At 39.5% G+C, this 24371-nt stretch overlaps 1 protein-coding gene across 3 annotated transcripts in view; it reads left to right on the forward strand.

The window, feature by feature from the left end:
- The first annotated feature begins 2989 nt into the window (after positions 1-2989).
- Positions 2990-24371, forward strand: part of GUCY1A1 (guanylate cyclase 1 soluble subunit alpha 1) — a 43870-nt gene continuing 22488 nt past the window's right edge. The window contains exons 1-2 of one of the 3 annotated variants that reach the window (XM_069785813.1): positions 2990-3129; positions 13319-13400. The gene's annotated coding sequence lies outside the window, so the exon portion shown is untranslated. Of the gene's footprint in view, positions 3130-13318; positions 13401-19740; positions 19848-24371 lie in introns of all 3 variants that reach the window. The other 2 variants (XM_069785823.1, XM_069785808.1) reach the window with 2 other exon arrangements.

The following is a 24371-nucleotide window of genomic DNA, read 5'->3' on the forward strand; positions in this document are numbered from 1 at the left end:
TGCTAAGATGATTAAGCGACAGCAGCACCTGACATATGAGGAGAGGTGGACACAGCTGTGACTGTTCAGCCTAGAGAAGAGGAGGCTCGGGGAGATCTTAGCCACGTGTATCTGATGGCAGAGAAAAAGAATAGGGAGCTGGGCTTTTCTCATTGGTGTCCGTGAAAAGACAGGAGGCTGTGGGCAGAAACCAAAATACAGGCAATCCCATTTAAACACCTGCTGTGAGGGCTGTCAAACACTGCAACACGTTGCCTACAGAGGTTACGGAGTCCTCATCCTTGCAGGTACTAAAAACCTGCCTGGACACTGCCCTGAAAGATGTGCTGTAGTTGACCCTGCTTTGAGCCGCAGGTTTGGACTAGCTGAAGTCCAGAGGTGCCCTCCAACCTCAGTCTTTCTGCAGTTCTGTGATCTGCCAGCATCTCCAGCCCCACAGTGCTGGTGCCTGAAGCCATCAAGGCTGAGCCATCAGCTGCTCAGCACCACAGCTCTGGGCTGCAGCTTTCTGTATTTTCAGAAATTTCAGTTGCCACGGGGGAGATGATAAATTTGAGAGGTGCTTCTTTGAAGACATCTGATTTTGAGAACTTGATTTAAATACAGCAGATGCCAGTAAATGGCAGTTGAGGAGTGCTAATTATGCTCTGAATGATGATGCCCTTACATTTGATTATACATATATCTTAGCATCATTACATATAATATAATCTTTCTATTTTATTGGTCAAAAAGAGACCTTTAATTTAAAGAAGAAACTGAAGAAAATGTAGCCATTTTTAGGTGTGACATAAGTGTTTCTTGATGGAAACGTGTTATCTTTCTGGTATTTATAGGATCTTATGAAAGAAATTTATCTAATCTGATTTTGTTTAGAGAACTAACTTTTCAATGGCTAAAGTAAAATGAATAGTGCCTTATATTATTATTTCAATTAATACAATTTGAAATATTCTTTTCTTCTTCCAAACACTCACTGCAAAGATCTTACTCATAAGCATTTTCTTTGTTTTTTTTTATTTGGTGCAAGTTTGCAAGTCATTACTAGTAGGCATGTAGTGATTGATGTGATAAGGACCAACAGTGGCTTTTCAAGAACTCTGGGAGACCTTTGGGTGCTGACGATCCAGTTACTCACCAAATGTCCAAATTCACCTTTGTTGCCTAGCATTAATTTGTCACACTGGGCACAGCAGGTTTACGCTGCAGGGATCATCAAATCTAAATTAGCACAGTGCATCCTGGAACAGGCATTCTCTGTGCAACAGAAGCTCTTACTCCTTTTTGGTACAGAAACTTGATAATGGAATTCATTTATATCAGTTGCTCAGAAGCTGGTTCTGCTTTTTTTTTTTTTCTTTTTACAGAAAAAGCTGGTTCCCTGAGGCAAGAAAAGTGAGACTAAACAGAACAGCAAGAGTTAGGGCAGTTTGCAGGTGAGGGCAAACATTAATTAGCAAGACTGCATCTTGCCTTGAGACTAATCTTTGTTTCTGAAGGCAAGAGACTGCATCAATACATTATCTATTAATACAGTAATTTTATGAGGTACACAATGTCTTAGACTATTTAGCACTCAATTAAGCTTCACATTGCTTGTCAATAACTTCAGAAATGGCAACAAAATGGTCTTTGGCAGATTATTTTCAGCTGACTAACCGGTGGTTGAAGGAATTCATCAGTTCTTTAGCTGACAGGTTTGTCTTCTTTTAACACTGCAGGGAGGAAGGCATGGTGTGAAGCAGATATATTTATTAAATGGTTTTTCAGTTCTGACAGTCAGGGAGGCAACAAAACATTCGTGCCTTGAGCTTTGATACCCTCTCTTATGCAAAGCTGCTCTGTTCAAAACCACTTGGAGATGTGCTGCTTTTGGTTTGGTTGATTTTGACTCTCTCTTCCGTGCTAGCTTGTTAAGCTACAACAGTGAGCTACAAGACCTTCCTTCTCTTGCTGTGTAGGTATGGTGCTCTTCCAAACTCATCCTTCAGCTCACAACAGCTCTTTTTCTGGGTGAAATATTCTGTGTGCTTCCATGTGACTTGATAAGGCAACTAGTCCTACTGTGAGGTCATTCACTGTTAATTGTCCAAGTCCAACCAAATAACTATTTCTGACCCTGGGCTTCCCAAAACCCACCCAATGTTTTCGCAGTGAAAATACTATGAATAGGCTACGGCATTTGTGAAGATTTAAGAACCGTTGAGCTGTCGTTCTGTTTCAATGGTGGCGTGCAAGAATTAAGAGTATGATTTCAGACCTGGGCAACTCTGCAAAAAGTGTTTTATGAATTCGTTCTAAATCGAACTTGGCTCTCCGATATTCCAAAGCTGTTTGAATGGTTTCTGTTTTCTGTGCTTATTTGGAAAGGTATTGTTTCCTTTCTGTCATTGCTTAGCTATCCGTTTCAAGAGCCGCACTCCAAAGCTACGGTAAAAAACGTACGTATTCTAGATTGCACAGAGCATCACCGGCAACAAGTAAATCAAAGGCGCGGTAGAAACCGTGCACATCAAACAAACACGGTAGCCCACGATTTTCGAACTGAGGAGTATTTGGAAGGCTACTTGGAAGGCGGAAAAGACACCATCGGTAACCAGAACGTCGTGCCACCCCTGGTGACACCGGTTCCCACCCGCGCTGAAGCCGACTCTGCGCAAGCTGACGCTTCCCGAAATCTGAATTCCTGCGGTGCTGCACGGAGCCGGGGAAACACGCGTCCCCGGTGCGGCAGCGGGGGGCAGCGGGCCCCCCCCACGCCCTCTCCGAGGCCCGGCTGAAGCCCCGCGCCACCAGCGAACGCCGCGCCCGGGGCTCGCCGTGCCACCGGCGCTCGGCGGGGCGCGGCCGGCGGCGACCGGGCCGCGCTGCCGGGGCGGCGGCGGGGGGGGGGCAGCGCGCCTCCCCGCCGGGCTGCCGCCGCCGCGGCCCGGGGCCGCCCGCCCCGGCCCTGATTGGGCCAGCGGGGAGGCCCCTCCCGCCGGGCCCCCGCCCGCCCGCCCGGGCGGCCCCGCCGCCGCGCCGCGCCCGCTCCCCAAATACACCTTTGCGGCGCCGGGGATCGGCAGCGGCGCTTTGCCCAGAGCCCCTCCGCGGGGCTGCGCGGCCGCGGGCAGCCCCCGCGCCATGGTGAGTGAGCGGCGCCCGGGGCGCGGAGCGGGGCGCGGAGGGGAGCGGAGCGGCGAGGCGCGGCGGGGACCCTGGACAGCGCTGGGACGGGGCGCCCGGCCGGGGCCGCGGGGAGCGGGGCGCTCCGGGCAGGGCCGGGGCCGGGGCCGGGGCCGGGCCCGGGCCCGGGCCGGGGCCGGGGCGGGTCTCTCGGCCGGCCGTGCGGTGTGGGGCTGAGCCCCGGGATCGGGGGTGGGGGTGGGGGGTGCGGGGGACGCGGGAGGCGCCCTCCCCTCAGCAGCCCCGGCCCCGTTCGCACCGTGCCCCCGGCCAAATACGGTCTTGAGCGAAAGGTGCAGCGACTGGGGGCTGGAAGCGACCAGGGAGCTCGCTGAGGTCTTCAGCCACAAGGGGTACTTGGGCGGCCTTTGTGCATTGTGAGGCTTTCTAAGAATTTGCTAACTGCTAGTGCCCGTCAAGCTAATTAAACCCATTCAGACTAGTTTTACTGCGTTATACTTCGGCAAGGTTTCTTATCTGGTTTTCAGAGTAATTCATATCATTGCGCTTCATCAGTTAGACACGAACCTGATACTTAATCACATACTTGATGTTCCAACAATAACTTCAGTTTTGCATTTGTTATTCCAGTCCTTCTTTTTTCTAGGAAGAATAAATGAAACCCCAAACTGTGGTGTATTCATTATGATGGGCATTTTACTTTTTCAGTCGGTTTTCTTAGCTCCACTATTCTTTATATTTTTTCAAGACTTCAGGCTTGTAATTCCTTTTCTGAGTGGTGATTGTTTCTGTGCCTAAAGTTCAGAGACTATTACTAGCCTAGGTGTAGTAGTCCCTCTATAAAATCATCTCTATGTATAAACATGAGACACTTGAAAAGTTTTTCTCTCGTATGTAAAGCAGTACTTTATACACCTTATGTACTCCCTCAGGCTTGATCTAACGCTGCTCCTAAAATGGCTCTATTTTCAGAGCTGTTCACTTATTGTGTGTATGTAGTGAGATGGCTTCTGAGTTCCAAGGATGAATTAACAGGAAAAAAGTCCTAAGCAAGGATGCAGTATTACTAAAAATGAGTATTATGGTGAAGTGAACTGTTTGTAATGCTGTGTTTGGGCTATGCGCTTTCACTGAGCTACAGGTTACACTATGCTGCATACAGGTTAGTCTAAAGAAAGACGGTAAGACATTTGATAGTTGAAGTACTAGTAGGAAAAAAGAAATTTTTATTCACTTAGATTTTCCACTGTGAAGTCTCAGAATAAGGAGTTACAGAAAAATGTAACAGAGCGATTTTTCATAACAAGTGTAAGAGTTTAATTATCTTTCTGTGAATAGAACAAAGTGTTTTACTTATTTGGAAATCGTCTAATCTTACAGTTTTTCCTAAGACAAAACTCCCAATGGAGCCACTCCCTTTTCTTGTAGTTACGATTAAGATGATTTGTTTCCAAACTGCAGAAAGTAGGTGCAAGGAAGCATACGCTTCACATAAATGGGTCTACTGCTTTTCTAGGGTTAGGAACAAAAGGTAGTGACAGCCCATGCTGGAAAGAGATTCCAGTAACAGACTATTTTACATAATTAATCAGAGAAGTTAAGCAACTTATGCAACCAGAGAATGTGTGCAAATATGTTGTTACAAATGCAAGCATGGGAAGTTTTCTTTATTGTAGAGAAGTTTCTTGCTTGGATTGTGTTGCTCTGGGGCACTACATATGGCCATACATTCTGCAGCTCTGATGACTATTCTCTTTGCCTTGCCAATAGCAAGAACCTTAAATGAACTAGATGACTGTAAGGAAGGATGAGGAATACTGTAATGGTGATACAAAAGACTTCATGTTCCACATTCTCAGAAGAGAAGAGCAATTGCTGAAATCATGCTGATCTAAAGCAGGCAGGAAAAGTAAGGAAGGAGAAAGAAGGAAATCACATCTTCAGATCTCTTGGTTGTATTTTTTTCCCATGGAATTATGCAGCTTGCAGCTATTATGAGTCATGACCTTGCAAGATCATGAGGAAACATTGGAGGAGAAAGTAAGGAATTTAGTTCTACAGTGGGTTTTTTACCCTTTTTTGACTATCAATAAAATGGCTCACCATCCCCTCTCCCACTGGTTCACTTGCTGAATATTCACTTAAATTATTCAATTAAGTTTTTGATGAACTGTTAAAAATGAAAAGTCAAGGTTAGTCTTTAATGTCATGTCCATAAAAGTAAGTACTAAAGTCTTGTATATTAGTGTTATTCTGATTAATGCTTTCTTTAAAAAAATCTGTCTTTAATCATTCCATTACAGTCTGTTTCAAAACAGATCCCACAGTGAAATCAAAATGTAAGTAAGAGTTTATAGTAAAATATAATACTCAGAACAGCAGCAGCAGTCAAAATCTGGTTATGTCAAGTAATAAAAGGTAAAATATCACAGCCGTTATGAAGATAAATGCCATCCATCTGTTTGAAATTCTAAAAAAATACTGAGACTCAAAATAAGCAATCCAAGAAGTCAGGGTAGAGTTTGTAGCAAATACAGTTATATTCCTTTTAACTGAAATGAGCTGTTAAACCAAAGATGTTTTAAATTTATATCTTACTTAAAAAAAAAAATCAAGCACCTCAGTAATCTAAGGAAACAGACACAACATTCTAAATTATCAACAAGGAAATATGAATTAGAAGGTACTGGCCGTATTTTGTATGTACTCTGTAGACAAGCAGCAAGTTTCCTTTTTTTATATGAACTTATTTGTTTAAGAAAAGTTCAGTACAGGTAAAAGGAAGTGTTTTTAAATAGTTATTGGAAACTACAGGACATGTTTTAAGGAATTTGGGGGTAATGATATTTAGAAATCATTGCATTTCAGCTTGCACATTTTATTAGCCAATGAAAATTGAGCTGTGGAGAGCTGCCATTAATTAGAGTTTCTTTGCTGGAGTTCCTTGCACATTTTGCACTATTTGTTTTTTAAAGATCTTTGTTGTCTGTGTTTATTAGAATTCATGGCATTTATTTAGAAGCTTAGTGTTGCAATTAAGGTTTTTAGCACTTGAAATTTAAATTAAGCCAAATCTCACATTTGACATTACTTTGAATATTCTTTTCAGCATATTTTCAGCATCTGAGATATGGCTTTAATATATATGATATACATTCAGCAAGTCTTGCATGACTAGTTGTACCAGAAGTAGAGATTCAAGTTTATCATTGAACAGATATTATATTTTTAAGTGAGTGTTCAGGGCATAAGTCTTTGTTCAAGAAAGCAACACTGTTCAGGACATAATATTAATATCTATTTAATTTTAAAATTCCAGTAGGATTTAAGCATGTGCTTAAATGGGCTAGGGCTCCTAGCTAGGGCATAAGCAATGGATTATTTTTTGTAATAAAGGCAGCAAAATTTGCTAAAGACAGCAGGTTTTTAATAAGGTTTTTGCTTGTAGATCCACTTGCTATGAAACAATTGAAAAGACCATGTTAATATCTCTAATGAAGCCTTTTACTTGTAACACAGGTATTGATTGCTACTCATTTTGGTAACATGCTGTTCTTCCAGTTTTTTGGTTGTCCTACTGAGGTGATGCCACTCTTAGGTCAGTTTCCTTGACATTTTGGCTCTTCATTTATGGCCTGTAGCTCATACACGATGCTTATTTATTTTTGTAGATGCGGAGTCTGGAGCAAGCTGACATCTACTCCCTTTTCGTAGGAGTGCAGGTTTCACTGCTGTCAGTTACTCTGCTGCTTCATAACCTAAGTCAGAGCAAATACATTCTCTAGGGATTAATTTTACTTCAACATAGAGAGACCTCACCAAGTCCTGTTCATTGCTTCAGACCCCAAGTAAATTTGAGCTTTAGGGCTTCCACAAGCCTTCAGCCTTTGGGAGAATTTCACCCTATCAGAGCATAGTCTTTTCTGATACTCATTTCCACTTATTTTTCATTCATATTTCCTATTAAATGATAGTTTTGTTCAGTGGAATCAATGCCCTTGCTAAGAATATTTCTGCTTTCACATTTAACTGCGGAGTATTTTAACTAACATTCTCATTTGATTGAAATGCCCGCTTCCATAGTTCCGACCCGTTCCTGCTACTTTTAGGCACCCTCCCTGCTCCTTGAACTTGGCAGTATTGTGGTAGCCATTATTCTTGATTTTACTGCTCTGACTCCTTAATTTAGTTCCTTTGAGTTACTTAAAGCCAACTTTTGAATTGATTTTCTTCTTGCATATTCATACTAGAAGTAGCTGTTCCAAGAGAATGGTGCCCTGCTAGCAGAAGTATTCAAACAAGCCACCTCCTCATGCAAGTCAGTACCAGTAGGCTAATTTCTTACAGGCAGCACACTAAGCCTAGACGATAACCAAGCTGTGACCTTATGTATTATTTCTGAGAGGGTACTTCTTTCACGAGACCCCCTGTCTGTACCTCCTATGCATATGTATCTGCCTGAATGTGAATGGAATGCTGTACTGTCCTTGATTGAGTGCCAAGGCCATGTTTTCTCTGCTCTAGGGCAAGGCGAAAAATGCCCAAAGACTTGTATCCCAGCTTGGGGCTGTGGGGCACAGAGCTGTCTGAAACCCTCTCTTGGGACTGTTTGGCTATGCCTTGCACTTTACGCATGGCTATGCCCATTGATTGTTTCAGCTAAGTCCATATGGAAAATAGGTCAGCCATGCAGTGGCTCAGGAAGAGAGCTTTAATTGTGTGGGTTGTAATCTAGAAAGCAGGGTGTGTGCATCATCATGGAGGAGACTGGAACCAGTTCCAAAGATTTTATCAAGCATTGTGGAATCTAGCCCTTAGACAGCTATTTGTGTTAAAAGAGTTGCAGGGAATATGCCATGCAAGTCATCCAATTGTTTCAGTGTGAGTAAAAATTTCTTACTATAAGGCAATGTGCTAAAATCCTTTGATTAATTTCTCCTCCACAAATGGAAATTGAAAGAAACATACATTTATGAAGTGAACCTCTTCCTCAGCCCCATTCTAAGGTATTCAGAACAAAAAAGTATCACTCTTTTGGGGAAAATATATATTGTGGGAATCCTCCTGGTGTAATTCTAGAATGTCATCAATTCCAGAGGGTGCAGTAAAACTTAGAGTTTCTGTAATGCCACATACAGTAGTTGCTGCTAAACTCTCCACTTTCAATGAATAATAGCACAGTTATTTTTGAGATCCCCGAAACAGGTTACTCTATGGTATATTAGACGAGAGTTTTGATGAGTCCCTTTCTAATGCTGACCAAGGTAAACGTGTGTTTAATTTCATTTTAACCTTGCATTTCACTTGGCACTTGATACTGATGGAGACTGACAAAAGTTGTTCAGGGAGAGCTGATTTCCCTCCTCGGCAAATACAGAAACTCTTCACACATGAAAGAGCATTAGTAAAAGGCTGACTACAGTGGAGGAACACCTCAGCAAGATTTCCAGTTTGTTGCCTGGAAAAATTGGGATTTTGCATTTGCTCATAATTATTTCTGTGATTTGAAAACACAAGACAATATACCCAGTTGCTGTCTTCTGGTTAATAGGGAGGGGTGTCTGCTTATATTAATAGCCATGTGGCTCCCTCGTCCTTACTGCAGGCACCCTGGAGCCTAAAATACTCAATGCAGTTCCTGTTTTAAATAGCACTGCTAAAAATGGCAAAATTTCCATGACTTTGGAGAAAGCATGCATCAATCTAACTTTAAATTTACTTTTTTTTTCTTTTTGCCGAAATTGTCTTCATAGTTGTGTATTTGCACTGGCAAGCTGAGAGTGCAAAACCACTCTCCTCATATTGAGAAAAATATTTGGTGGATTGATAAACTGTTCAAATTTTGGTGAAAATATACCCATTAGTCCATTGAATTCACAAAGCATGTTTAGAGGTAGGAATTTACAATTTCCATGTGGGAAGAATGGTGTGAAAGGAAGGATAGTCTTGTGGCTTAAGAAGCTTAGCAAGGCTTTTGGTCAATGTGGAACTGATTTTTTTTTTTTTTCTCAAAAACTTCAGGAAATCATGACAGGAATAATTACTATTAATTTTAGATTGAATTAAATGCTTATTTTGATGCAGTTAAAGTTAAAGGTTCCCAAACAGGTTGCATGATATTAATAAAACCAGCCAAGAGGAAATGCCTTTCCTATAAGCAATCCAGAGCCTTCAGAAATGAGAGAATGAATTTAAACCTGGTGTGTGTCAGGCATGAAGCTATAGGGTAAGGACACCTTCCTTGTTCTGCTTTTATATGTAGCACCTACACCCTTTTATGAATCCTACCTGCAAAATCTATTTGAATTTCACTTGTAGAAATGTGCAAGTGTTTCAATCTCATATTTTTTTTTAAATCTGGCTGCAAATTTTTATAAATAATTTTTGATTTTTGTAAATCACTCAGATCTACTAAACTCCTGGCCAAAAAGACTGGTGCAACTCTGTTCGAGAGATCTGGATTCACTTCTTAGCTCAGCTGCAGTCTTTCTTTTGTGATCTCCGGCATGCCTTATTTCCCCACTTCTAAAAGAAACATCGTAATGCTTCCTTTCATATCCCATTTTTCTGTCTTAGCTATTCAGAGGGCAAACCCTTCAGCTCAAACATCATCTTTTACTGTATATTTGTGTATGGCCCTGGTCTTAATTTAGGCCCTCTGGGAGGTTAAACAAATAATACACCTAGCAACAGCAATAGAGAAAAAGCAGAATGCAAGATAACATTGGCACAATTTCTCTGCTGAGCAACCTGCCCAAGGATGAACTCACTAGACAGAAGGTTAAATACCAGTAATTGAGTTTAAGCAAAGGCTCCATAAGAATTTTCACATGTTGACCAAGTTATCAATCTCACTGACTGAATAGTGGCCTACATGAATGCTAAAAGGTGATGAAATTGTGCCCTTCCCAGACAAAAAACATTTGGTTGTGTGGTGGCAATGAAATAGCATAGAAGAGACCAATCTTTCAGTCATGAGTTGGGCATGGCTTGCAAAACATTCTGATAAGCTCATGAGGCAGTGACTACATTTGTAGTATCACTCTGAAAATCTACAGTTGATCTGAAAATTAGTATCAACATAGATCAGCTCTGCACTTACTCAGCATGTCACATGCTCCAGATCTGTGGGAGATGCAGCATGATAGTCAACTGTATGTGGAAAAAGTCATTGACCATAACCATAGTAAATTTTAGAACCAACAGAGTCATAGCTTAGTCAAAGTTTGAAGTGCACAACTGTACCATGCATGAGATAGTGGTAGGCATCATGACAGAATAATTATTCTCTTGGAAGATTAGAGACTGGCACTAGCAAATACCAGTAAAAAATGTTTTAAACTGTTGATTAATATAATATAATATATAAAATGTGGTTTCATGATATCTTCCTTCCAGTTTCTCTTTGAAAATTGCAGTTCTAAGCAATGCTAAGTTCTAAGCAAAAATAGGTTTAAGCGATAGATAGAGGGGGGTTAAAATGTAAAAGTATCTTTTCAAATAGGCTTTGAAGCAGTGAAGAACAAGGAGTCCTGATGGAATACAGGATTATGATTTACATGTAGCAAAAGCTAAAAAAGAACATCTATCCCTGCCCATGTTGTGGGCAGATTTTTCGTAGCAATAAATTGGAATAGGGAAAAACTCAGATAAACTGCAATGAGAGTAGTAGTGGCAGAAAAGCATCTAATGGGGTTGATGTATTTAAAAAAAAATACTCTTGGATTTTATTGCAGTTGCTGTAATGTACTGTATTGTAAATGGCTGATCTGTCTAATGCTGGAATAAATATGCAAAAAAAGGCAGTTTATGCAAGTATTTATATAACATATCCTCACTTTTTTCTTTCTCAACTGTTACTCTACAACCATGGAAAACACTCATAATCTTTAGTAAAATATTAATAAAGGCATTTAGATCTTTAATGCTAAGCTTAGGTTTGGTACTCTGTCTTTCAGGAAAGAAGCTGCATTACTTAGGAATGCAGTCCTGTTGTCAGTTTAATATATTATGGGCAGTGTGGGATTTAGATGCCTGTTATAAACAGAGTTGAAAACCCAGAGCAAAGGTTTACAACATGAATATTCTGCAAAGATACTTGTGATACTGTGAGAACTTCATTTCTCCATTGTCACAGGAGACACTTGTCACACTTGTGAAGTTAGTGCTTTTGTCTTGTCGGAACTTGCCAGGTAAAAATATTTAAAACAAATGTTTTGAATTTTCAGCATCACCTAATCTGTAAGCAGAAATGTTGAAGGTTTCTGACCCCATGTAAAGGAAGACTATACACAGTTCAGCAAATTTTCTTTCCTCCCCCCCCTTTTTTTTACCTGCTGAGAGTGCACACTCCATGAGATTCACGGTGCTTCCAGATGGTCCAGAATACCAAAAGGCTTAAAATATTGTCTTCATCTTGGCAGGAGATTCTTCATGAAAGAGATACTACCTTTCTTTATCCTTAAACTTAGGTCTCTGGTTATGTCCTCTAGGAACTCAAGCCTCTCGTTCCCTCCCTCTGCTCCAACTATACACATGGTCTCTCAGCCTTTTCATCATGGAATTTCATGCATTTCTAGAAAAACAGAGAACTTCCTATGTAGCATCCCCTTTCTGTGCACATACACAAACACAGAGGTGGAACCTATTATTTGTTATGGGATTTCTTTTATCAAGAAGTTCAGTGTCGATACCCATTTTACAGATTAAGAAAACAAAACATACAGAGTGATTGTTCTTTAACAGTTTGGTGGGAAATAGTACTTGAAGGGCCTTGGGTGTGGAACAGCTCCTACACTAAAAGTGAGTGTTATGGTATCTGGGTAGTTTATCTATCATTGCACAGGCTGAAGTATTGAGACAAAGATGCTTCTCAATTAGATTTGATATTAGTTTTGGTTCTCAACAAAGTAAATCTGAGATGACCCCATTACCTCAGTAAGGGCAATGCAGCCAAGACCCTCTACAGTCATTGCCTGCCACTTCAGGGTTCAGATTTCAGCCTTCAAGGATGATTGGCACTTAATGTCCATTGGTCAGCTGTCACTTCCATATGCCTACCTGCTGCTACTTCTCTTTAGCTGATGCTCTCATTTGCAGCCCTAGCCTCTAGAGCAAGACTCTCAAGCTGTGTTCCGTCCTCATTGTGCCTGAGGACTGACACCCAAAGACTCCCAGCACTGAAGCATACATTGCCACACCTTGAACTAAGAACTGAGTGCCTTTACAGTCTCTTACCTTCTGCTGTGACGCAGTGGGAGGAACGTCTGGTTTGCAGTTACTGGTGATTGCTGACAGTAGTGCAGTTCCATGATGCCTCACTGGAATGCAGGTCAGGGACTTCAAGGAAGCCAGGTAAGTAGTGCTTCCATCCTGGGGTCTCAGATGCCTGTGCAGCACTAACTGGTATTTGAGAAGACTCGATGGAGAGAGAAAAGAGGTTCCTTACAGACATATTATAAAAGAGAAGTGAAATAAATATCTTTAAAAAATAAAATGTAAAACTATGAAACCTTAAATCAGTAATGACGTGTATCTGGCCTTTAACTTACAAATCAGTGCCATTTAAAACAAAATACTAGAAAATAACATATGAAATGTCCAATTCTAGAAAGTTTTTGCTACTTTATTAACACAGGGTAACCTCATCAAACAGTGCAGCAAAACATGGTATGTCAGTCCCTGCCTCCCATTAGATGCCAGCGAGGTAAAACACTGAAACTAAAAATTGGATCTTGGCAGCCAAATCAGGGCAATAAACACATATCTTTCCTTAATTGTGCAACAGAGAGTAATATATAACCAACAGAGTTGGTTGAAACACAAGCTGTAACTACCATGAAAAAATTTCCCCTAAAATCTAAAATATTGCTGCAAAGCTCCTTGAAATTATCATTTCAACATTTTCTATAGGCTATACTGACAGATTACAGAAAAATTATTTGTGTAAGTACCCACCATACTTCAGTGGATTTGTCACAATCCGCAAGAAAAAAAGCAGTATATCGGTAAGAGAACTGTCTTGTGCCTTTGCAAATTGTTTTGTTCTATTGCCCATGTTTTCCTTCTTTCTTACGGATTTTTTAATTCTCATGTCCTTCTGTAGGCTTCCTTCTCTACTTTATTCTGTTTTTTCCTCCTTGCTCCTTTATTCTGTCTGTATCTCCCTTCTCTCCTTTTTCTCTCTCAGATATTGCAAAATAATGCTACGATAAATGAGAAAAACTATGCTATCTGAGAAATGGAGGAAAGCTTTGATCTTTCAGACTTTGGTAAGAATACTGTGATGTTAACATCGTTGCAGTCAATGCAGTTATACAGGTTGTGAGATGAAGAACCGTGGACAGTTCTAGGTACTCTACCTAGAATAACTCTAGGAATATTACTCTGTGGTTCATACAATGCACAAAGTTCAGGTTCTGTACCACAGAAGCATATTAGTTTGGATGACAAATATATTTTTTTGGTAAGAGTCTTTCATATGATTCTAGTCTTTTGGAAAATCCAAGTCCTCTGGTGAAATCATCTCCCTTGTTTTATGGAAAAATTATCTGCATTTTCCCAATGAGAGAAAGACTTGAGGGCCTTGCCCAAAAAGTCACAAAAGTTTGTGGAAAAAGTAGAAGGAGAAACCTTATGGTTAAAATACATTTAATTTACCTCCATATTTAAACCCTGAATTCGTAGCTCAAATTAGAGGCTGGTGATTGGAACATCTGATCAGAGATCCGCACTGTGTTCTTTGTTAACCCTTTCTTGGATTTCCATTCCTCCAAATCTTTTAATCTGTTTAATCTCTGTTAATCTGAAATGCCTGCCACAGAAATCAATGAATTTCAATGGAATTTACAAGCATTTCGAGCCAAGCATATGTTTCTGTGCCAGTCTATGCCTAGGACTCTGGCATTAAAATACCCAGAACTGAAGCAGACACTAGAGTTTCAAAAAAGCTGGATGACATTATTTTTATTTTTGTGGGATTTAATATTCAGCTTTGATATTGTTACAAGGAGCTGCAATTCAACAGCTAATGCACTTGAATCAGTATAATGCACTGTTTGAAACATGCTGAATCTTTCTAAATGCATCTGTTATAACTGGGGGAGCAGCACTGACCAAGGCTTCTACTACTTGATAATATTTTTTAGCTATAAGCATGGATCTTTTCTCTGTTGTTTAGCACTACTGCAGGTTTGGAAAAGTAGCATATATGTCATGTATTTTCCTTTGCATCATGATCAATGTCTCAATGATCCTCTGATTGTCACTGAAAATATTATTAAAACAAGAAGCTACATTTTAATAATGACTTGAGAAATTTCTTTTTAAAGGATCTCATATTTCTATATCTGAATAACCTAGATTTCTGCTAGTCTGTCCCACACATTCCTTTTGTTTTTAAATAGATGTGTCAAAGCTGAATAACCCATAAATATTTTCAGCTTATTTTTCCACAGGGCCACATTTTCTCCTCAGTCTTTACATCAAACTGCCACCAAGGCCAAGGGGAAGTTCCACGTTCAGAATATGTGGTGAATATGGCAGTTACCTGAGTTAGTTTTGCATGCTGCCTTCTCCCTGCTGCTGTCATTGTAGAATGAAACATAGAATGGTTTGGGTTGGAAGCGACCTTAAAGATGATCTAGTTCCAACCCCCCTGCCATGGGCAGGGACACCTTCCACTAGACCAGGTTGCTCAAAGCCCCATCCAGCCTGGCCTTGAACACTTCCAGGGATGGGGCATCCACAACTTCTCTGGGCAACCTGTTCCAGTGCCTCACCACCCTTACAGTAAAGAATGTCTTCCTTACATCTAACCTAAATCTACCCTCTTTTGGTTTAAAGCCATTACCCCTTGTCCTATCACTACATGCCCTTGTAAAAAGTCCCTCTCCAGCTTTCCTGTAGGCCCCCTTTAGGTACTGAAAGGCTGCAATAAGGTCTCCCCAGAGCCTTCTCTTCTCCAGGGTGAACAACCCCAACTCTTTCAGCCTGTCTTCATAGGAGAGATGTTCCATTCCTCTGATCATCTTCGTGGCCCTCCTCTGGACTCGCTCCAACAGGTCCCTGTCTGTCTTGTACTGAGGACCCCAGACCTGAACACAGTACGGTGGGGGTCTCATGAGAGTAGAGTAGAGGGGCAGAATCATCTCCCTTGACCTGCTGGTCACGCTTTGCATGTGCTGACTTTTCATGTGCAAAAGTAATCTGAGAAACACTCTGTGCATGCAATTTGATTTCTTTCACATGCTTAAAAGAAAAGTAGGATAAATGGAACAGAAGGATTTGAAAGATCAGTAGCTGTGATAACTCCAGCAATTGCACTGGAGACAATAACAAGCATCACAGATTGAACATTCTACAGGAAGCCAAAATCTGCTTCTTGATTTATTTATTTTTTAGTTTTGTTACAGAGGTGGTATACACTCACAGAAGGCTAGTGTTAGTCATTAAGTGCATATTTACTGTCATTAATAAACAATATTAATTTCTTTGAATACCACATGTGCGAGCTTGGTATTTTATAAAACATCTTATCTTTACTTTGCTTCATCATTTTTAGTGAAAAAAGAAGCCTGTGTTTTTAAAGACAATATAAATTCACATATTTACCATATTTACTTAGCTTTTTCTGCTTTCAATGCGTATCTGCTGTATTTTCTGGAAGAGTACTGAAAAGCAACTAAGTGATATACTCAACAGGGAAACTGGTATTGTAATGTATTCCTAGAGCATTCAGCCTCGTGAGATGTGCTGATAGCCTTTGGAACTGTACTTTTCAAAGGTAAGATCCACTGCTTTTGTGTACTCAAATGTTTTTTAAAATAGCAGATTTTGAAAGGGATGGGCTGTGAATACCTACAGCTGCCCATATATTGTGTGAAAAATGACAAGTCAATCAGCAAAATAAAAAATGAAGGTACTAATTTTCAGTGCACATAGCCAAATCAGCAATTTCAGTTATTTTAAACATATTTTGTAGCAGAAAATGTCTGTAAGCATTTAATCAAAAGGAAGGTGCCTGCTGGTCCTGCCCTGCAGATACCATGGAAGAGAACAATTGGGAAAGTAGCTGATTTCTCCTCTTCTTCAGAGCTGCTTTCTTTGCCATGGGCTCCAGCTAGAGCAGAATCAGTAGCTGCATGATGGCTGTGAAAACACCTCCTCAACCATCTATTCTCGTTGAGTACACCTCTTCAATCAATATATTTTTTTTCCTTATCAGAAAAATTACAAGGACATGACTTTGCTGCTGCAGGATAAACCATTTTCACTAATTAGAAGTTCCTGTGATATTATAGCTTCCCATGCATAGTTTTTAACTTTTCCAGAATCTCAAATGACCTCAGTTCTGTGTTTACCATACATCTGAACACCTACCTGCAAAAACCCAAGATTAAAAAAGTAAAGGCCGTGTTTTGCTTCAAAAATAAGAAAACATGCAAATCAGTATTTCTGTTGACACTGTTGTCACAGACTTGTTAGGTTTAATCCTATTCCTGCTATATCCGGAAACCTGCTATTGATTTCAATGGGAGTTGGCATGAGTGCTTAACTACGAATAAATATGAAAGGTAGTTGTCAGTGATTTTCGGTGTGAAAATGATTTCGTAGACATTGTAGTGGCAGGTGGCAAATATTCACTCAGAAAACTCTGCGATTGAAATCTACTAATGAAACACTTTGCTTTCTACAGACCTAGTTTTCAAACAGTTCTCTAAGATCTATAGAGTTCAGGGAAACTTTTAGTACTTTTATTTATAAAACTTTTAGTACTTCTATTTATAAAGCTTGCTGTTCCATTATAATTTAAATCTGTGAACACAAAGGGAATAATTAACCATATGCACTGTTGTAAGACACTACAATCAATGTTTTATATTGCTCTACAATGCTCCAGTATCTTTGGGAAAACAATAACAATAATGCTATTTATGCAAACCTTTGTGTCAGTTGTGTAAACAGTTACCCACATTCAACTTCAGTTAGATGAATACATGCATGTACAAGTCTCAGCAAGATAAGAGTCCTTGAAGAAGTATGAAAATTATTTTATCATCTCTGAAGATGCTTCACAGTTAATCCAGACCATGGTTCTCAAATGAGAAGTTACTTCATGCGTTAGAAATTTGGAATTTTTAAATAGTTTATTGTTTCATTTATTATAGAAGATGCAGCAATCCTGGCTAAGTCATGAATACTAGCTAAAGATTTCAGTAAAAAATAGGGTGAGATAAAAAGTTGTTAGATTTCACTCTTACTATAGAATAATTACGATTATTTTTTACTGTCTTTGCTCCTAAAAAAACTTTTGATCTATGAACTAAATAAAAATCAGATTTTGCAGACATTTGAAGTTAGAGGTCCAGTTAAATGAGTAAAGTTATATGCATTGGTAAGTTTGAGAGATTCAGCAGTAAGTAGGTATTTGGAAGGAATCAGTAGGCACAACAATGACTTCATATTCTAGAATTCACAGCCCTTCCTTTGTGGATTCTAATTTACATTCCATTGGCTATGGGCAAGACTTCAGTCTTCACATTTAACTCCTGCTAACTGTCATGGACACCGCATGTCCTCACAACAAATTTTAATTCTTGAAAAGAAAGGGTTCTGAAGACATAAATTTATTTCTTAGCTTTCCTCTTACAATTTTCATGATAGTATTGTACTTTGACGGACTGCAAATGCAGATTAAATGCTATATTTAAAATACATTCCTTTGAAGTGTGAGAATAGTTTACAGACACTTTGGATTGGTTTTGGTTTTGCTGTTTCAATTGCTTCCTCATCTGGGTACCCGGATCACTTGAGGTATCGCCAGTTACGTCAGTTCAATATCAGGATTTCTCAAGAAAAACCCCAAAAAACCCCAATTGAAATGATGTGTTGTGGTTACATACAGCCGGTTGTTTCTGGTGTTTGTGAGGTATCTTTAGCTCTGCCTCAGGAAAAATGCTCATGAGCAGTCAACCTCAAGAGCTCCCACAGTGTAAGGAGGCTGGGATTTTCAGGGGTAGTGTCTCCATCACGAGTTGCTTAGCTGGTGGTTCAAGCCATGCTTCGGACCGGGTGAGGGTGCAAGGACGTGCCACAACCAAGGGCTGCTGTTTCCGCCTGAGTGCGGGAGCCGGGAAGCAGAGAATCGGGTGCTATGAGGCTGCCTGCCGGGCTTGCTATGGAGTGTTTTCACAGATAGGGTTGACTCACAGGAAGAGAGTATTTTTCCCACGCTATCTTCTCAGCGTGCCTCCCTGATATTTGGTCCTAGCATAGGAAAAATATTTACCCTATGAAAGTACATGTGATACTTAAAATGACAAATATATATTTTATAAGCAGCATTTGGGAATCAGTCCTTCTTCTAGCTACATGCCAAAACAGGGGTGCAGTAATTAGGTTGCCCCCGTGCCTTTAATTGAAACCAGAGATGTGGCTGCAATATAACTTTCACATCTGGAGTCTGGGCTTCTCCCAGGGCTATATTTGGATCCAGGGATTTGCTTCAAACCATTAGAGGGAAATGAGTCAGTCACAAAATCAGTATCAGAAATTCAGTGATACTTTAAAACTAGGGGTTTTCCCTGTCTTTAAGAACACTGGTTTCTCTATCAAGGTATAAAGCTTAGTGTTATTACACAAATGGTAATATTTTAAAGCAGCAGAAATGTCTGTCTCATGATGACCTTAAAATGAGACATATTAGCAGTTTTGAAGTTTACTTATGTATTCCGTGAAACCTATTTTCTGCTGATTACAATAGGGACAGGATGGAAAAGGAGATAACTTATTTTCTTCTCAGAAAACAAAAGTAATTGTTTTCTTAATCTCCTGGCTTGGTAGCTGTCTAATGTTGCAGCAACACAGATCACAATCCATTCGACTTGGAGCACAGAGGAAACACTTGAGAGTGCTTCTGTTTCTTAAAACACTTCATAAAGAGAAAAAGGTAGAAAAGGTGAAGAAATTCCACATTATGTGGGATAAGGTCTTTCTTGTAAGCATGGTCTAGATTTTTAGCTTGCCCTGAGCAGTCATATAGGGTAGTCACTGGGACAAGTTGCAACATTGAATTTGGATTTACTAAAATGTTTGGACTGTTAAAATAATAACTGATTGCTATGATTTGTATTATTTTGTCATAGCCGCTTTACTACTTTGTACTTAGCTTGGTAATCACTGCAATTCCACTACATAGTTCAGTAAGTGCGGTGGTGTGCTGTGGTATTTCCTTACTATCAAAGGTATGCTGTGACTTACAGAAAAGTTTTGAGTATACTCTTAGAAATAGCCCCAAACAGAGCTATGTCTGGCAGTAAGGACACTAGAACTGGGCTTGCACAGCACACAATGGCAATTAGTGCTTTGGAGAAAAAATGGTAAGGCTACTCTAAAGGGCTCTGGGATACAGACAGATCAGAACTAGGGATGACTTGTCAAAAAGAAGGGTTGAAGTTTGGGGGAACAAGCAGAAAAGTTAATGCCTGACAAAGCATATTCCTTTTGAGAGCTCGAGTGGAATTTGAGATTGCTGAATCTAGTAATTTCTTGGGTACCAGTAGATTATAGTGAAGTTCACTGTCCAATGTCATGTCTCATCCTGATCTAAAGAGAGGACAACAGCCCTTTCATCAGTTATTGCCTTTGCTCAAGTAGCAAAATACTGTGCTGTGAAAGAGCCTAGAATCTTGCTGGAAAAAAAGGTCCTACTTTGTAATGTAAGTAAAGCCCATATCTACATAAAGGTAATGATTTCGGATTGAATGGTCACCTGTATTTGGGATTTCCTAGACCTCAACTCCTTGGCTTTGCAATTTTCTTTTTATAGAGTTATATTCTTTATGCAATTTGGCCTGATTCATATTTTAATCACATTTGTGTTGCTGCTGCAGATTTAGAAAACCTATCCCTACTGTGCACTTTACCTAATATGCAAGTTACATATGATACAGTTTTTAAATTATTCTTGTGTAATGACACAGTTATCCCCAGGTAGGTTAGCAAATGTATTTACTGTGTTAAGGACAGGACCAAATTACTGGAAAGGGATAAATGAGGCATCTTCAAATTTCAGTTGATGGCTTATTCTCTGACTGGGGAGATAAAGGAAAACATCTCACTCCTCTTCCCAAGGACACATCTTTTCCAAGATGTCCTCTACCTAAGTCAACAACTGGCAGTTTTCTATTAGGTATGACTCAGTACCACTTAGAAACTTGTAAACAGATTTGCCTGTCTCCTCCAGTTACTTACATCTTGTGCTCTCCAAGCAGCCATACCCAAACAAATTAATGCTTTGAAGGTCTGTGCACTCTGGACACATTTTACAATAGAGCAGCCGAAGAAAGGCTACTTATTTGTACAGGATTTAATAAGACTAATAAATACTTGTATTGACTTCTTAAAATATTAACTTATATATTGATGCAGACTTGAGCAATTTTCTCTGTGTATGTAGAGGCCTCCTCAAAATCCGTGGAAACAGACAAATCACCAGGGCTTTGATTCTGTTGCTACACACAGCACTTGAAGCAGAAAAAATAAAGTGCAGATATTGCACTTCAGACTAATAAAACAAAATGATAGGATTTAGCTATTTTCCCTGTGTTTCTCTGCTGACAGGCACAACAGCTGAATCCACAATGAGGTGCCAGTGATAGGGTGATGGGTACTAACCTGTCTCACTAGAAGCTGCTTGTGTTTTGCCTGTGCGTAAAAGTAACAGTTCCTGCCTTGCTCTGTGCAGAGGCCTACTAACTGGTAAGGGGCAAAAAGCAATAGTTTCTGAATCCCACAGAGATTATAGAGCTGAGTGGGAATTGCAAGCCTCCGTTTTACATAAAGGCAAGACAGAAGTTAACAGCTGCTTCTGTTGAGGCAATGGCTCCCAGACCACACTGAGCTCCTACAAGTGCTGTAATCACTCTCATGCTGCAGAAAGTTAGATCCAGTCAGTGGTATCTTCTGAGTGCTGCAAAACAAACTAATTTTTTTTTTTTAAAATTCTTGCTCAACATGCAGCAGTTCACCTAACAAAGTGGTATGTATGATTAAAAATAAAAAAGTGACATTATAGCATAATACCATATTCTGTCCTACTCTGAGCTAAGGATGCTGCTTATAATAAGAAAAAAGTATTTAATGTTGCTTCTAATTTTTGTGCCATGTCCATAAGCTAAAATTATAAACCACCTTTAGCTACTGTTAACAAGTGGTATTGCTTAATTCTTATAAATGGCTGTGTTAATAGTAGGGTGTTTTGCTGTGTGATTGATTCATTGCACCATATTTCATGGCACTGTCAAGGAAATGTTTTAGCAGAGGAAAATATTCAGAAGCAACTAGTACAAATAAGCATACAGGAAGGCATTTTGGCTGTAAGACAAGTATAGATGTAAGTATACAATGAAATGTTTGCACAAAGCATTTTGAGCACTGTGAAGTTATTCTGCTGCTATGACTATACTATGTAAAGTCATCTTCATTTTCTGAGTGGCATAGTGCCGTGTTGCATTCAGCCAGACACTGAATAAATTGGTTGCTTGTAGTTTGATCTCACAGCTGATTATTTAATTTTAATTTTCAATTTGCTTCCCAACGTAAATTATGACAGCAATTAATATGGCAGAGATGGAGAATTCACATTAAACACTGCTGCTCCCCTGGGATGAGCTCTCTTAAAGCATGTTTGGAGAGGAATTAAACCCAGAACCTTTTCCCATGTTTCTTAATGTTTCTTTTTTTTTTTTTTTATGGTCAGAAAATGTCTTAAAACGTTGTGAACAACGGAAGGGCTGGTGTTCCTCATTCCTGAAACACATCTGCAAATGTTTGACTTAAGCTGTGATGTGTGCCATCATCTTTCTCATACCTTTTTAAGGTCCATTATACTGCTGAAATTCCTTCTGTAAACTCTACACTGGCAATTCATTATTGTTCTCCTGTCAGACCTTTAAAATCACTGTCTAATTACTGTTTGAGTGAGACAGGTTTTCCTATAACCTTTTTTCTGTATTTTAGTTATATTAAGTACAAGATGCACTTAGGATACCAGATGCAAACTTGATGTTTTAATAAAGGAAGACCTAGTATATGCATGTTTTTTTCAGTATTTGAAGTCTCATGGAATTAGGTTTTCTACTTTGTTTCTTTAAAGATGTGGTTTAGGGGGTTTTGTCATTACAGAGGTTAGGAGGAGTCTTGAACTGGTCACTGCTTGAAAATTGTTATGCCTATTAAGTTGATACGGGTTTTGAACTGGGATATATGTTATCAAAGGACCATCCCATTTTTTTCTGTGTGTCATGGTTTAACCCCAGCTGGCAACTAAGCACCACACAGCTGCTCTCACTCCCCAAACACCCAGTGGGATGGGGGAGAGAATCGGGGAAAAAAAAGTAAAACTCATGGGTTGAGATGAAGACAAGTTAATAGGACAGAAAGGAAGAAAATAATAATAATGATAATAAAAATTACAACAATACTAATAAAAGAATTGGAATATACAAAAAAAGTGGTGCGCAATGTAATTGCCGACCGATGCCCAGTTAGTTCCCGAGCAGCGATCCCCCCCCGGGCCAACTCACCCGAGTTTATATACTGGGCGTGATGTCACATGGTATGGAATATCCCTTTGGTCAGTTTGGGTCAGCTGCCCTGGCTGTGTCCCCTCCCAGCTTCTTGTGCCCCTCTAGTCTTCTTGCTGGCTGGGCATGAGAAGCTAAAAAATCCTTGACTTAGTCTAAACACTACTTAGTAACAACTGAAAACATCAGTATGTTATCAACATTATTCTCACACTAAATCCAAAACATAACTCTATACCAGCTACTAGAAAGAAAATTAATTCTATCCCAGCTGAAACCAGGACACTGGGAAAACAAGAACTTCAGGATACTAAGAAAACAGTTTTGCGGGAAGCTTTCTTTAGGAACTGTGTCTTCATGATTTGGAATTTAAAGATCTGTACATTAATGATACTGGTTTTGTACAACAGTATTATTACTAGAAACGTCATGGATCTCCACTTTCTTCCAAATCAATGGTGATTTTATCATAAATAGCAATTGGCAGGAGCCCAAGGTCATGTTCAGAGCAAGGGCACAGATGCCAGTCCCCACCAGGGCAGAAAGAGGCTGAATGTGGATGTCCTGCACCACAAAGAATGGCAGGCTGTATTACAAAAAGAAGCTGCAGACACAGTAGCTGCATGTCCAGCAGCTTCATCGACTCAGGGACCTTCACATCAGTGCCCATTTTGCTCCTGCATAAGTCCTGGCCCATGACCATCTTCTAGGACCTCTCTTTCTCACTTGGTAGCTTCTGGAGACTTCAGGTTTTCCAGGTGTAAAACAATGACAGCACTTCTTTGCAGAGCTGATTCTACCTGCCTGGATATTTTTCCTACCACATCAAATGTAATTTAATTAAAATACAATATGCTAGCATGGAAGTGAACCCCCAAATAATTCCAGATTATTGTCTTCTAAAAACAGATAAATAGTTTCACCAGCAGGAAAAAAACCCCAAACATGAAAACTATTGGTTATTGCTGAAGGTCATTCACTTCCTTTGTTCTTAGTTTAGTGCAAATGCAGTAAATATTTGTTGGTATCTAATTTAACCATTAATTGAGTCTTACATTCTTCACAAAGAGAGAAATTTTTTTTCTTTTTTTTTTTTTTTAATAGCAGCACATACAAATGTAGTATTCCACTCACTGGGAGGTGTTTTAAATGTTTTATTATACATTTTTTTTTAAAAATGTATTTCAGACTTTTTTTTCTTCAAAGATGCTGGTATACTTGATTTTAAAATTTTAGTAGTGTTATAAATTCAAGATTTGTCTCAAAATTTAAGGCCCAAATTCAGCAAACCACATGAGTATATATGTGAGATCCATCAAAGCCATAAATTTATCCTTTGACAATGGTGCACATATATATTTTTGGTACTATTTCCCTTAACAGTTTATTTCAGTACACAGATCAGTCTAATTACAGAAAAGGTGGTTCTTTTCTGCTTTTCTTTTTTTAATAAAGTAATACAAGGTTGTATAATGGCTCCTGAATAAAAATACTTTTACAAATACATAACAATGCTTAGATTATAAATAAAAGTATTACGTATATTTATGTATTGCGAGTGTGGTTCTTGCCTGAAATTTTTCACTGCCTCATTTCCTACACAACAGTATTCAGCAATAAAAAATAAAGCATTACTGATATCCATGCAGTAGAAAC

The sequence above is a fragment of the Haliaeetus albicilla genome, chromosome 1, assembly GCF_947461875.1.
Source record: "Haliaeetus albicilla chromosome 1, bHalAlb1.1, whole genome shotgun sequence".
NCBI lineage: Eukaryota > Metazoa > Chordata > Aves > Accipitriformes > Accipitridae > Haliaeetus > Haliaeetus albicilla.